This window comes from Vigna angularis, chromosome 5 (assembly GCF_016808095.1).
Source record: "Vigna angularis cultivar LongXiaoDou No.4 chromosome 5, ASM1680809v1, whole genome shotgun sequence".
Taxonomy (NCBI): domain Eukaryota; kingdom Viridiplantae; phylum Streptophyta; class Magnoliopsida; order Fabales; family Fabaceae; genus Vigna; species Vigna angularis.
Window position 1 is genome coordinate 2045645 of NC_068974.1, and position 14298 is coordinate 2059942.

The following is a 14298-nucleotide window of genomic DNA, read 5'->3' on the forward strand; positions in this document are numbered from 1 at the left end:
CACATCATAACTCCTTATGTTATATCATCCAAAATTTAACAATACAAATAATCAAATTAGACAGAGACATTAAACTCATTAAAAATATACCCATTAAAAATATACCCATTAAAAATAACGGACTAATCTTGGGTGCTTCCAGTATGATCCAAGGTTAGTGATAACGGATTAATCTTGTGAGTATGGTAGGGTGAAACCCGTTAGCAATGGCTTTGAAAAGCAGTAGAGGCCATCACAAGTGCACAATCTGTCATAGCTCGACATTCATTCTAAGTCCGGACATTCGAGTTAAAGTATGGTCATGCGTAAAGTGTTTGGTTTGTTAAATTGTGTGGAATGTTTAAAATATTTAAGTATATTATGAAATATTTTGTATCACTAGCCTACTCTTTCTTTTCTGTTTACCTGTTTATTGGTGTGTTGTTTTCTCCTTTGCAATGATCACCTTAACCGGTCTAAGCTTAAAGGAAACAAGATAGATAGTTTTTGTTTCTCAAAGATAGAATCTTCTACTCTAATAATTCCATATTACTTATAAGTCATGGTGTATGTACTTTTATTTTAATAGTTTTATATTATTGAAAAAAAGAGGTTACATTTATCATAAGAAAGATCGAATATTCATTAATTATCAGCTTAATGTATGTATATTAGAAACATGATTAATCTTATTTTTTAATTAAAATTCACAGTGATATGAATCAATTTAATCTTTTTTCTTGATGTTTATGGGGTTTTTGAAATATTTTGATTTATAATTATATAAACAATTATATATATATATATATACATTAACCAGATATATTTAAATTCAATTATGTAAAATTTTATAATCACTTTAATCCAAAAGTGTCAGAAGGTTGAGTACTCATGTTTTATAAAATATATTATGAATGGATGAAACTTTAAATTTTATATTAGTTATTATAGATTTTCATTTTTTTCACAGTAGGATTTCAAATACTACAAAGACAATTCATTATTATAGTTGGATTCAGTTAATTATCTAACCTTACGTGCTTAAATTTGATTAATAATAAAATATAATAAATATATGTAATGATAGATAGAACCATTAGGGATATTTCTAACCCTATATTACATAAAGTAATATCAAGACAAACTATTAAATAAATTAAAATAGTTATCAAATATCACCTACCAATGCATTTGACCATAATTAATAGATTCCAAGAACAACAAAACATAAAATGAAAATTAAGTACACTACCAAATTAACCTACAAATACATTGAACTTAATATACTAATTACACAAAGAAATTTAATGAATTCCAAAAGTCAATGTTAAAAAATAATTTTGATAAATAAAATGCTAATAATACCTAATATTATCATCTCTTCTCTAATATGTATGCACAATAAGTTTATAAGATAGAATAACTGCATATATCACATGAGAATGTGAGATCTTTCTACCATAATTTTCATGTTGCATAGAATAATATGTACTTAATAACTCATAAAAATAAATTTCTGAGATAAATTATTTATTTTACTTTATTTATTAAATAAATAAATAAATAAAGTGTTTGATTAATGTGGTTAAGAAAGGGTTCAGAATAAACATAAGAATTATTAAATAAAAGAAGATTTAAGAAACTATAATATACAAAATAATTTTAATTTTCCATAATATACAAAAACCAGATCTGTACATGAATATAAATTAAGTTTTTTTTAAGCCTTTTACAAATTTATTACCTTGAACAAAATGATATAAACTAATTCTTTACTTATCTTGAAATAAATAAGAAAGAATAATTGCTCATTAAAAAGGACTATAGAAATAGACACTATGAAACAAAGAATTTGCAGAGAATATTTCTGTGCTCAACTGTTCAACATGGTGAATGAAAGAATGTGAAAAAGTTTACTCACTCCAAAAAAAAGATTCTTATACATTTTTGCAATCCCTCATCATAGGAAATAGAATAGAAATTGAGAACAGAGAAATACATAAAATAGATCCATATATTTAAAAAAAGTTTTTCACACAGAAACTATAAGATTGTATATGATACTGTGAACAAAGTTCAATTACTGAGAAAAACTTTTCAGTTTTACAGTCTCAATGCAAATATAAGAATGAAAGAAAGAAAGGAGACTCTGAAACTTTTAGTCAATTAAATTAACTTTATATATACAAATATCATGGCCCACTATCATTGGGAAAATTTATCATTATATATGTTATTTTAAAAAATTAATACTTTAAAATTTGTTAATCTAAAAAATCTACTTTTACTGTTACTGACCAGTACTTGTCTTTGATCTCTTAATCTATAAATAACTCACCGATAAAAACATTATTTTTTCTCCATGCATAAGTTTTCACCACCTTAAAAGTAGTGGAGCATCTTCTATGTTATTAATTAATGTATCAGATCATTTATTGTTAGCATTTAATAATTAAATATATGTAACTGTATCTTGTAACAAAGATAGGTTAAACGTTAATCTTTCTTTAAAGTTTTGAATTCATATATTTTATTTTCTCACTTAAATAATATATATATATATATATATTAATATTTTGTTTCAACCATATATTGTGTCAATTATTTCCATTAGACAATATACGTTGTCTCCGTCTAAAATATTAGTTTCGATCGACCCAGATTAATTTGAAAGAAATAATTATATATAAAGAGAGAAATTGAAGAGAAAACAAATTTAAGAAAAAAATACATAAAAGTCATAATATATATCACTCAATATTTACAATAGATTGAAGTAGTTCTTGACTTTCAGAATTGAAGGTGATATCCAGGAATTTATGTAGTGGGAGATCCATTTTTCCTTGATGATGATACAACAACATACTTCACAGTGAGAAAAATCTTCTAACATCACATGCTTATTTGGAAAGTATGGTCGACAACTATTATGTTTCTTCACTCAACAGAGTATTATTGTCGATAAATTTGATAAATTTTGTTGAAGTCATATTTCTCCACATCTTGACTTTTATAGATTTTTTGTTGTAGAAGTAATGTTTCACGCACATCTGCTACGCTCTCAACATTAAGAAACCTATAAAATGGTATAAAACGAAAGTGCATGATCCTTCTCATTCTATAACAAAAAAATATGAATTTGAAACATGTTTCTTATTTGATTTTTTCTTTTGTTTTATATATTTGAATGCAGATTTTTCTATAACCATAATGCTTTTGTTTGTTACATAATATCAAAATACATTCATTATTTTCATTATTTACTATTAACCATGACAATACCTTTTTTATTAAATTATTAGGTAATAGTTTAATTATTTAATTATTCCTTTACAAAACTAAAAATACCTTTAAATAATATATATATATATATATATATATATATATATATATATATAATTATAACATTTACATCTACATATAATAAACTCATTTATACAAATATATATTATCTTTCAAATATACTATTACTGAAAAACAAACACATAAAAAATAAAAAATAAATGCCCCACATGGATGAAAATTCACATGAGAAAAACAAATAGGCTGCTGCTTTGGAAAGATCATACAACAATAGCTGATTTTACTTCCAGTTTAGATATTGCAATACTCATCTTTTTCTATCACATTTCTCAACAGATGCAATAACAAAATTTGTCTGTAATATTGCACTATATTATTTAATTATTATTAGTAGAATTTATTGATAATTAGATATCATATAACAAACATTAAATTTTTGTTTCCAATTTCATTTAACTAATTTAATTCATTATTTTTTTAATGTGCATGTTCTAAAACATAGGTAGATCTCAGCAGCATTTACCAGTTGCAGTAGTTTCTATATGCTAACCTGATGTATTGTAATGTTTTTGCTGTAAAAGATGAAATCGTTTATTTGATTAGGAGCAACACCCGTTGATTTTGGATGCATGCATTTGCTGGATCTCCTCTTACCTGTTTGCAAAATCATATGTTTAGAAAATCTAATAATAGAAAATATAATTTGTGAATAAGATCTATCTGCAACAGTTTATAAGATCAACTATACAAAATATACAAGTTTTTCAAGTTGAAAATTAAGGTTTCATATGTTTATAAATTTAACCGAATGTCATTCTTAATTATTTTGAAAGAAATAAAAACAAGGTTGCATGTGTTTATAAAATATAAAATCCTATGAAAACTTACCCATTGAAAAGCTTCTGCTGAAAAGAAAGAAAGGAAAGACATCTGGAGCTTTCGGCGGCAGCAAAGAAAGAAAAGGAAGACAAAAGAAAGCGTATGAATTTTAGGGTTTTATGTTGACTTTATATAGAGGAATATGAGGGTCCCACTGTTTTGATTATGTGGTTATATAAATTCTCTCATCATTTAGTACATGAAAATAGATATAAAATTATAATTATGTACCATATGCATCATAATATATAACAACGTATATATAAATGCTGCTAAATTCTTATGGCAGTATATTCATCATTGTTCTTTCGCCTAATTCAAATAAATGCCAAATTGGAATGTGAAATACAACAAATAACAAATGCATGAAAGTATTTGATATCAGATTATGCTGTTAATTAAACGAATTAACAAACCCCGTTTCTTTTTTAATCGTCCCGTCGCGATTCTGGTTATGACAGGAAGCTAACCTTTTTAAGCTTTTATATTATGATTTAGTATTGTTTTATTACTATTCATGTCTTGAAATTCTGTGTGAATATTGTTAATGAAAAACATAGGTGTTTAATGTATATCTATCTATAGTGAATTTCTGTGCTAATATTATATGTTGTTGTTTTGAATCTGTAAATAAGAAATTTGTTAAAACTAGTTGAAGAACACTTTGGTTAAGGAAAGACTTGGTACTTAAGTTGTCCATTGTGACGCACCTCTCTTTCTTGGAAGTCTACTCAACAAGTTTTTAACTTAACTCTTGTTGAACAGATTATGTACTGTTAAATTATTGTGCAATATATCTTGTTGGAATGAAAATGTCTGATGAATTCATGTTATTGTGGTACATATGGAATTATGAATTATAATTGTGATGGTAGGATAGAGGAATCTTAAAAACCGGAGTTGGTACATCCTTGATCATAGAGCAGCCCTGGTCAAATCCAGTAAGTTGTGACTAGTCATATGTACTAGCGTTTATGATGAGTTTGATTCGTCAAACATTTGATTCTTCTCCGATGACCATTTATGGTGATATTTTAGTATTGTTAATTTATTTTGTGATATATTCATTTTGTATGATTTCTGCGATGATTGGATTTGAATTTATGCATCTGAACATGATATGAGTATTATGGGGAGATTTTGTAAGGGTATAATGTGAGTTGAGGAATATGAGCATGATATGAGTTTCGTGGAGAGATTCAGTAATGATATGGTATTTGTGTATATGTTGATGTTGAGGGTCCTGTAGTTGGAGGTTTTCCTGATACTCTAATAATCATCCAGTCTCAAGTAGAGAAGGATGAATTATGTGGTGAGAGGGGCAAGAGGTCTTGGTCTATGTGCCGGTTTTGGACATAATGTTGAGGACTAACCTTGTGGATGGTATGGAGTATTTTGGAAGTGTATTTGTAAGAGAATGTAGAAGTCATCACAAGTGCATAACCTCCCGTGACCGCTCATCAACATATCATCGGAATGAGTGTCTATTGGGTATCATCGGAATGAGTGTCTATTGGGTATTGTGGAATGAGTGTCTATTGGATATTGTGGAATGAGTGTCTATTGAGTATTGTGGAACGAGTGTCTATTAAGTATTGTGGGATGAGTGTCTATTAGTAATTGTGGTATTGTGGGATGAGTATCTATGATGCGATTGTGTATGATGATATGAGTATCTATGATGCGATTGTTGTATGATGGTATGAGAGTGTTTGACATAATTATTATATGAGGTTTGTTGAGTGTATCAAAGTAATTATGCATGTTTTATAAATGATTGGTTGCATGTTAGCTCGTCCTACTTTTTTGTGCTTGTGTATGTGCGATGATCGTATAATTCGTTATACGGGAGCAGATGGAGGAATGTCGTCTGATTCAGTGCTAATGAAAAAAGAGATAGAAGAATAAATTAGAAAAATTTGAGTTATATTTATGAGTTTATAGTTGAAATCTGAGTTTAAAACATATATATATATATATATATATATATATATATATATATATATATATATCAACTATGAATTATCAAGTATGAGATTAAGAAATGTTATTTTAAATATAATATTATAATATATCAATTATGAATTATCAAGTTTGAGATTATGGGATATTACAAGAATAAAACCTAATCTATCAGCCTTCTAAACGCAGATCTTGGAATTCAAAATGGCCATTGAATTTTCTGACAGCAAAAGACAGATATAAAATTGGTGATAAATTACTTTCTCTGAGTCACTTGGTGCACTATAAATACATGGAACATTGACCTAGCACAATCAAAACACTTAGAATTTCCATCGTTAATCATATTTTCTTTCAACAAAATATATCTTGCAGATAAACATTTTGTTGAAGGTCAATCCCAGAGGTTTGCTCTTCCATCTTAGACGAGTGAATTTATTTCTGATGCCTTTAGTTTATGCTTATTTTGCTTTTGTGAATGTTTCTTTCTTTCATTTTCAAAAATCCTTGTTGGGATTCCCTTCCCTACATTGATGCCTTTCTATATATCAGATTAAACTTCAATTATTCAACTTACAAAATTTTATTACTTGGATCAAACTAAATCATAATAACATTATTAGTACGAAATAAATGGTATATATTACAAACAAAAGGCATGCCTGCAGCACCATCATTATTCAGTGCAATATGAAGGACCAACCATGGTTCAAAGTTGTACATGTGATATATGTTGGTGGAAAAATCTGTTATCAACTGCAGTATACATAAAGTAGCTAGATTGATGAATGATTTTGGTGACATCTTTCTCCTTTTCTTCTTCCAAAAAAGCTTTCTTTGTTTTGGGTGCAGACTTCTTTGCATTGCAAATTGAATCATTTACTTCACATGTTTCATTTTCAGACAATGAGTTTTTCATCCATAATGGCATTGGTGCATTGCAACGGTCAGATCATCAAAGATCAACAGATGTCGTCAATATATGTCAGTGAAATTAGTAGTTATGTTGAAGTCAACAATTACATGACATTATCATTTCTTAAGCAAACCATTTTAAATTTATTCATAGCTTCTCATGGCAAATCATACATGCTTGATTTGTGTTACCGTTATCCCGTCAAAATGAATGACTTCAACATTTCTTACCGGTCCATGACAATTGAATATGACTATGATGTACCAACTGTGATTGGTTATGCAAAAAAATACGAAGCTCATGTGCAGTTTCAAATCATGGCGTTTATTCGAGAATCTAACCACACACTAACCAATGTGGTTTGGGAGCTCATGGAAAAGCAACTAGACGATTCTCTGAATATAGAGTGATATATACTGTGAATTTCATGTTTTTTTTTTTAATTTCTAATGTAATTTTTGTTCTGTTTCATCATATGTTTATGATGTTCCTAAGTTAATAATATTAGTAATTTGTTGCTTATCGTGATACAGTTAAACAAACACAATTTTCATTATGATTAATATCATATGTGTATAAACATATTACATACATTTTGAAACATACAAACATATAGGCAACCTTCACGTAAACATTAAAACAGATCTTTCACAGTAAAGACATTACAATATCATCGAAAACATCTTATAAAGATGACTTTCTACATATAAGAAGTTTTATCATTTTACACATAAGTATGAAATCAATATTCACCTGTCGTGCATGAAAGTAACTGTTTGGCACTTTTTTTATGGTAGAACTCATGAATGGAAACAGCATAAACGTTAATTGCCATTTCTCATACTATGTCAGAGCATATGTGCATTCCTTATATTGTGTCAGATCAAAGACATGCATTGGTTTCACTTTAATCGAACATCGGAGATAGTGACAGAATTCCAACGCTGAGTGCATATAGTTTAGCCTCAATGCTACATTAATGTGTTCATGTTAGTTTTTTTAACATTTTAAACCACTTGATGTTGAAATGGAACTTTGGTGAGGAAAGTAAATGCATGTTTAAATAAGATGTATCAGTAAATTCATTGAATATTCATATGGCACACATTTCATAATATTTTATAACAAAAAATATCAGTAAGAAACATAGATTCAATAACTTTTATGAGTCAATAAAAGTTTTTCTTTTCTTTTACTGTGCATTACTTTTCTCTAATGATATTTCAAAATGAATGTTTATTATAGTCAAAATCTCGTTTTGCTAACCTTATTCATTTCTTCCATTTATGTAGTGAGACGTGATCTGTTTAGCTTAAAGTATATACCTAATTATAAAAAAGATTAGTAAGAGACATATTTTCCTTAACCTCATATTATTTCAACGCCAAATTGAATTGTTAGATTTAACCATGCATGCATGTATATTAGTTCAATGCATATAAAATTCACTTATAATTTTTCTTATGAGAGAAAGCTTTGAAATGTATGTCATAATCCAATGCATTTACTTATACTTATACAATGTCTATCCAAAATGTGAAACAACATGAATGTATTTTAATTTACTTTTACTAATGTATACCAATGCTTGTTTTTATCTTAATACATAAATAATTCATAAATACTGTTGTTCTGATATAATAACATTTTTTTTGTCTCCATGTGTGAGTTCTGCACACCTTAAAAAAAGTGCCATAATTGCTTCTATGGACGGGCTGCTGAATCTAACCATCAATCTGGCATTTATCGGTAAAATGACAATGAATCTGTTGTACCAATCACACTAATTAAAACAGCTTTAATCTTTTATTTTTGTATTGTGACAGTTTTGGGTTAATAACTCAGTTGAGCAGGTCAAATAAATTTTTAATTCATGTATCATATTATTTATTGTTTGTATTTAATAATTGAAAACATTGAACTGTATCTAGTGTAACAAAAACAAAAGAAAGGTTACACTTCGGTATTTCTTTAAAGTGTTAAATTCATAGATTTCTTTTTTCACTTAAATAACATATATATTTTAATATTTCTTTTAAATGATATATTGTCTCGATTATTCACATTAGACAAGATATGACACATTGTTTATATACAAAGTATTAGTTTTCGATCGAGGCAGATTAATTGAAACAATCAATCAAGTTTCAAATTTAGAAGAATTAAGTTTTGAAGAATATGGGTAAGAAAGAAAAGAAAGATGAAAGGGAACGGCCAGGATCGGATGTGAGCTTCTCGGGTTTTAGGGCAAGTTTATATAGCCGGGATATAAGGCCCAGTTTCTATTTAATAATGTGGTTATAAAAATTCTATCATTATTTAATTATTTTTAATAAATAAGACCAATAATTCAATTTCTTAAAATATGAAAATAGATATAAAATCATAATGTTGTAGAATATACATCATATGAACAACGTTGTAAAATTAGTATAAATTAAATAAAATTTTACTCAATGAAAAATTATCAATTTAGTCAAATAAATGTTTCATACTAAATTATATATTAATAAGATATATATAATGATGGAGAGGAGTATAATCAGATTAATAAGTAATACTAGATTTAAATTGTTTGACAAAAAATATAAAATATTTGAGAGTAGAGAGAATTAAAAATCAAATCATATTATTTGGTAATTAATTTTCAAAGATTTATTATTATTTTAATTACTGATTTTGTTCGTTCATCTTATTATTATATAAATTCACATCCTTGAATAAAAGTATCACTTCTGAAAAGATATATCTTTTACAATTAATATAGAAATATAACTAAGACAATAATATGATTAATTAATAATCACTAGTGATGAGTTATTTACCACCGTGACTGATTTGGGTTATGGAAGTAGTTACATAATTAAGGTATATTTCCACAAAGTAAAAAAGCGTGACTTTTCATTTTGGTTCGAAACAAATAAGGTTATGATTTTGTCTTGGTTAAAAATATCTGAAATAGTGAATAAGAAAACAAATTAGATTTATTGTCTGAATTCTGTTTTCAATTGAGACCAAAATTCATTAAAATTAATTAATTAATTAAATAGTTTATGATCTCGGTTGGATCTATAAATGAGACAATAGACATTTTTTTACCTTGGTTTTTACTGTAACTGCTATCTATAGTTTGTTTTTTTTAAATGATCATTCTATTTTTATAAACATTCTATATCACATAAACTTAGAAACACAGAAACAGACCATTACATAAAAACAAGTATTCACAAGCCACGAATACAATCCTATATATATTTATTTGTGATTTTTGATTTTGATAGTTATGGTTAGTATTTTTGAGTGAAATTTTTTTTCGACCACTCTTTGATACTTCTATTTTAGGGAGAAAATACCAGGAGTCCTTATTTTGGATGAATTTGAAGTTTAAAAATTATTTGGATTCCAAATTTTTAAATGACTCTAACTTTCACTCTCATTGACAATTTTCACATTATTATATATCGATTTGGGATAGAAATTTTTTTTTGATACCGTGGTAGCTCGCATAGCCTGCTCATCCTTCTAGATTTTCCAAAAGAACTCTGCTTTCTATTTTTAAAAAGTTTATTTGTTACTTTTTTTCAAACTTTGCAAAAATATTAAAAATAATTAGACTTTAAATTTTGAGCTGAAATTTTTAGTGAGGGGTTACCATGATATTTTGGTCCTTCCAACAAATCTTTAGGTCATTTGAAGTTTGTTTAAGGATACTCTCAGTTTTACCTATACCTATGTTTTAGTGTATATGGTGTATGAAAAATAACTACCAAATGAAAACATAAAAAACTTAAAACAAAACTAACCTTGAAAATGAGTTTGGTGTTGAAATGAAAGGAAACGAATGTCATAAAGCACCTATTTGAAGAGTATCTGTACATAAAACCAATCGGTCAAAACGAAAGAAAATCATACCAATCATCGTAAAATGAAAGAAAAATGAAAGAAATGTTGAGCATGGTTGTGAAAATGAAAAACAAAAAGAGGAGAAAACAAAGAGCAACACGACAGAGTAGAGAAAACGAAGAAGCAATGTGGAAGAGGCTTTGTTACTTCGAGAAATTTAACCCTAGAACCATTATCTAAAGCCTCTAAAAAAATATTTTATGTTATTTTATGTTGCGGTTCGCGACATAACCGAAGCATAAGGACTCTATGACCTTGGTTGTTTAGAGAATCAATACCATAGGTCTAATTCAAAAACGAGTCAACTGAAAAATCAAATTTACAATAGGATTTGACCTCGATTGTTTATAGAATCGAAACCATAAACTCATTAAGGCTTTGGTTATTTTTTAACCGAGACATATATATTTGAGATAGTTGCAAAAATATCACCGCATCATTTTATGTTTCGTTTCCAAGGAAACCGAGATCAAATGCATGAGTTAAAATCCACATTTTTTTACTATTGAATATATATATATATATATATATATATATATATATATATATATATATATATATATATATATATATATATATATATATTATTAATATTGATTATTTAATATTTGTTAAAATTTGAGCTTGTTAATTAATGAATATTGATAATAAAAAAATATTACAGGTTATTACTCTATCTATTAAATTAAACGTTACTTCTACAATTTATCATTCAAGCATTTTATTAATATGATTCCAAAGTTATTGTTTTTTTTTAATTGAAAGATGGTTTTTCAATGATTCTTTCAATATAAATACGGATAGCAAAATGATATTTTAACCATTATAAATATTTACTTTGAAACATCATTATCGTAGAGGAAGAAAAGTAATGCTTATTGGAAAAAGAAAAGAAAAACATTCTTTGATTTATAAAATTTATTTAATCTATCTTCCTTTCTTTGACTTATAAAAGTTATTGAATCTATTCTTCGCGAATGCGCATGAAAATGAAATATTTGTGAGTTAAAATGTGTGCACAGTTTTATGTGAAGTATAAAATGCGTAATTATATTATGGACTGACTTGCTTTACTACCTTACTCTTTTCTTTGTATTTTGTTGATATTCTTGTTGTACTTTGATGTTTTGGTTATGATAATTTAGTGAGTGTGAGTAAAAGACGATGAGGTGACAATGGTGCACGCTTTGGGTGGAAATATCCTTGATGTTTAGATAATTTAGTAGTTATACTTATAGTAGTATGAACTCTTTTTGATGGTTCAGATGATCATTATTGTCTATAATTTTGACCTTAGTATCTTGTATATATAGTTTGCTTTATGGTTATTTTTGATGACCGTAAGCTAACTTTATAATCTTGCCTTTTAACTGATATATTTTATTAAATGTGTGATAGTTTCATTTATACTTAAAATACTATATTTCAGGATGTTACATTTGTAGTGAGGTATATACCTCTAAAAATTGTGCATGAGAGTGTGAACAAAGTTTACTTACTAAGAAAGAATATTTAGTTTTACATTCCAACAAAATAAGAGTGAAAGAAAAAAGAAGAAAGGAAATGCTGAAGAGAGTATCAAACATTTAACTAATTAGGTTAACTTATATATACAAATATCATCATCACCATAGTTGGAAAAAATTATCATTATTTATGTTGTTCTAAAAGATAGTAATTACAAGTAAATGTTTTATAAAATAGTAAATGCAAAACACTTTAAAAATTATGTTAATCTAGGAAATGTTTTCTTAATGTTAAAAATGTTGAATGATAATAGACTAACCTTGTGTATGATAGGATAAAACTCATTAGTAATGATTTTGTAAAGTAGTAGAGGTCACTACAAGTACAAAAACCCTAAGATTTCATAACATTGTTTGTATTTTGATGATTGAGTCTAATGTCAACTGTTTGTGTGTATTTATTTAATTTATTGTATTTAATCATGTTAATCTTATATTTGATAACATGTAATTGTTTTAGAATATATTTTTTGCACAATAACTTACCTTGGTTGTATTTTTTTTGTGTTTCTCGTGTTTTGTTTGTTTATTTTACAATGATCATCTTATTCGAGAAAATATATGAGGGATAAGTGTTAAAGCATCTCTGGTTGAGATGGTGATAGTGTAGAGTATTTTTCCTTGTCCTAGTATTCCTTATTTCGTTTAGATATATTTTATTATTATGCTTATTTTTTTTCAAATAATTGTATTAATACCATATATTTATATATTGAGACAATTTTTTTATTTTATCAATCTTATGATATTTCATTTTATTATTTGTAAGCTGTTAAAACTTGAATGTTAGAGAAGGGTTGAAAAATTGAATAAAAGATATATTTTTTTAGAAGACATATTTTTATTCAACGGTAAAATATGAATTTATGAAAATTATTTATATTTATTTTTTTATTGTCTGAAAATTAGAAAATATTGTATAACTTGTTTTAACACGATTCAATTCAGTTTACACTAAATATTTCAATTCTTCTTCTCATACAATTTAAATATAGGTTGTTAGGATGTATATGTTTTAATATATTGTTCACAGGTTACACTTCTATATTCTTACCAACTTCTCTTAAATTATAAAAAAAAAAACTTAATCTTGAATTGCTTCCTATGACAAAAAAAAAACAAAAGTATATTAAAAGCGAATCTATTGTTTATATATATATATATATATATATATATATATATATATATATATATATATATATATATAAACAAATTTTAAAATTAATATTTTTTATCTTTAAAATTGATTGTTATTTAAATATTTTTTTGTAGTCTTTTACAAACACTAAAATTACTTTTATAGAAATTAGATAATTAATTTATTATTAATAATAAATAATCTCTTGAAGTTATCATATTATTTTAATTAAGTTGATTATACTTTCTTTTCTATCATTATATATATCTTATTTTATTAATGAATATTCAATTTAGTATGAAACATTTATTTGACTAAATTAATAATTTTTTTATTGAGTTTTTTTTTTAATTTATACTAATTTTATAAGTTTGTTCATATATTATGATGCATATTTTACAAAATTATGAATATTTTATATCTATTTTCATGTTTTAAATTAAATTATCGATTTTATTTAACAAAAATAATTAAATAATGATTAAACTTTTACTACTACACACATAATTGAACCGACCTCATGTTGCGCTATATAAAAGTAACCTAAAACCCTAAAGTCTCACGCCTCATTCCCTCCGCTTTGCTTAAGCCGCTTCCTTCTGTCTTTCCTTTTTCACTCTCATTTTTGTTGGAAGTCTAAAAATCGAAAGCTCCTCTGTCAAATGGTAAATTCTCATAAAATACAAGATGTT

The 14298-nt window shown here is 26.3% G+C and overlaps 1 long non-coding RNA gene across 1 annotated transcript; it reads right to left on the reverse strand.

Annotated features, from left to right (window-relative positions):
* Nucleotides 1–2645: 2645 nt before the first annotated feature.
* On the reverse strand, nt 2646–4263 carry LOC108340128 (uncharacterized). Its single transcript, XR_001833159.2, has 3 exons — nt 4171–4263; nt 3833–3936; nt 2646–3055 (listed from the first exon to the last, which is right to left on the reverse strand). It is a non-coding gene; the product is annotated as an uncharacterized LOC108340128 (long non-coding RNA).
* Between the last annotated feature and the right edge of the window lie 10035 nt (nt 4264–14298).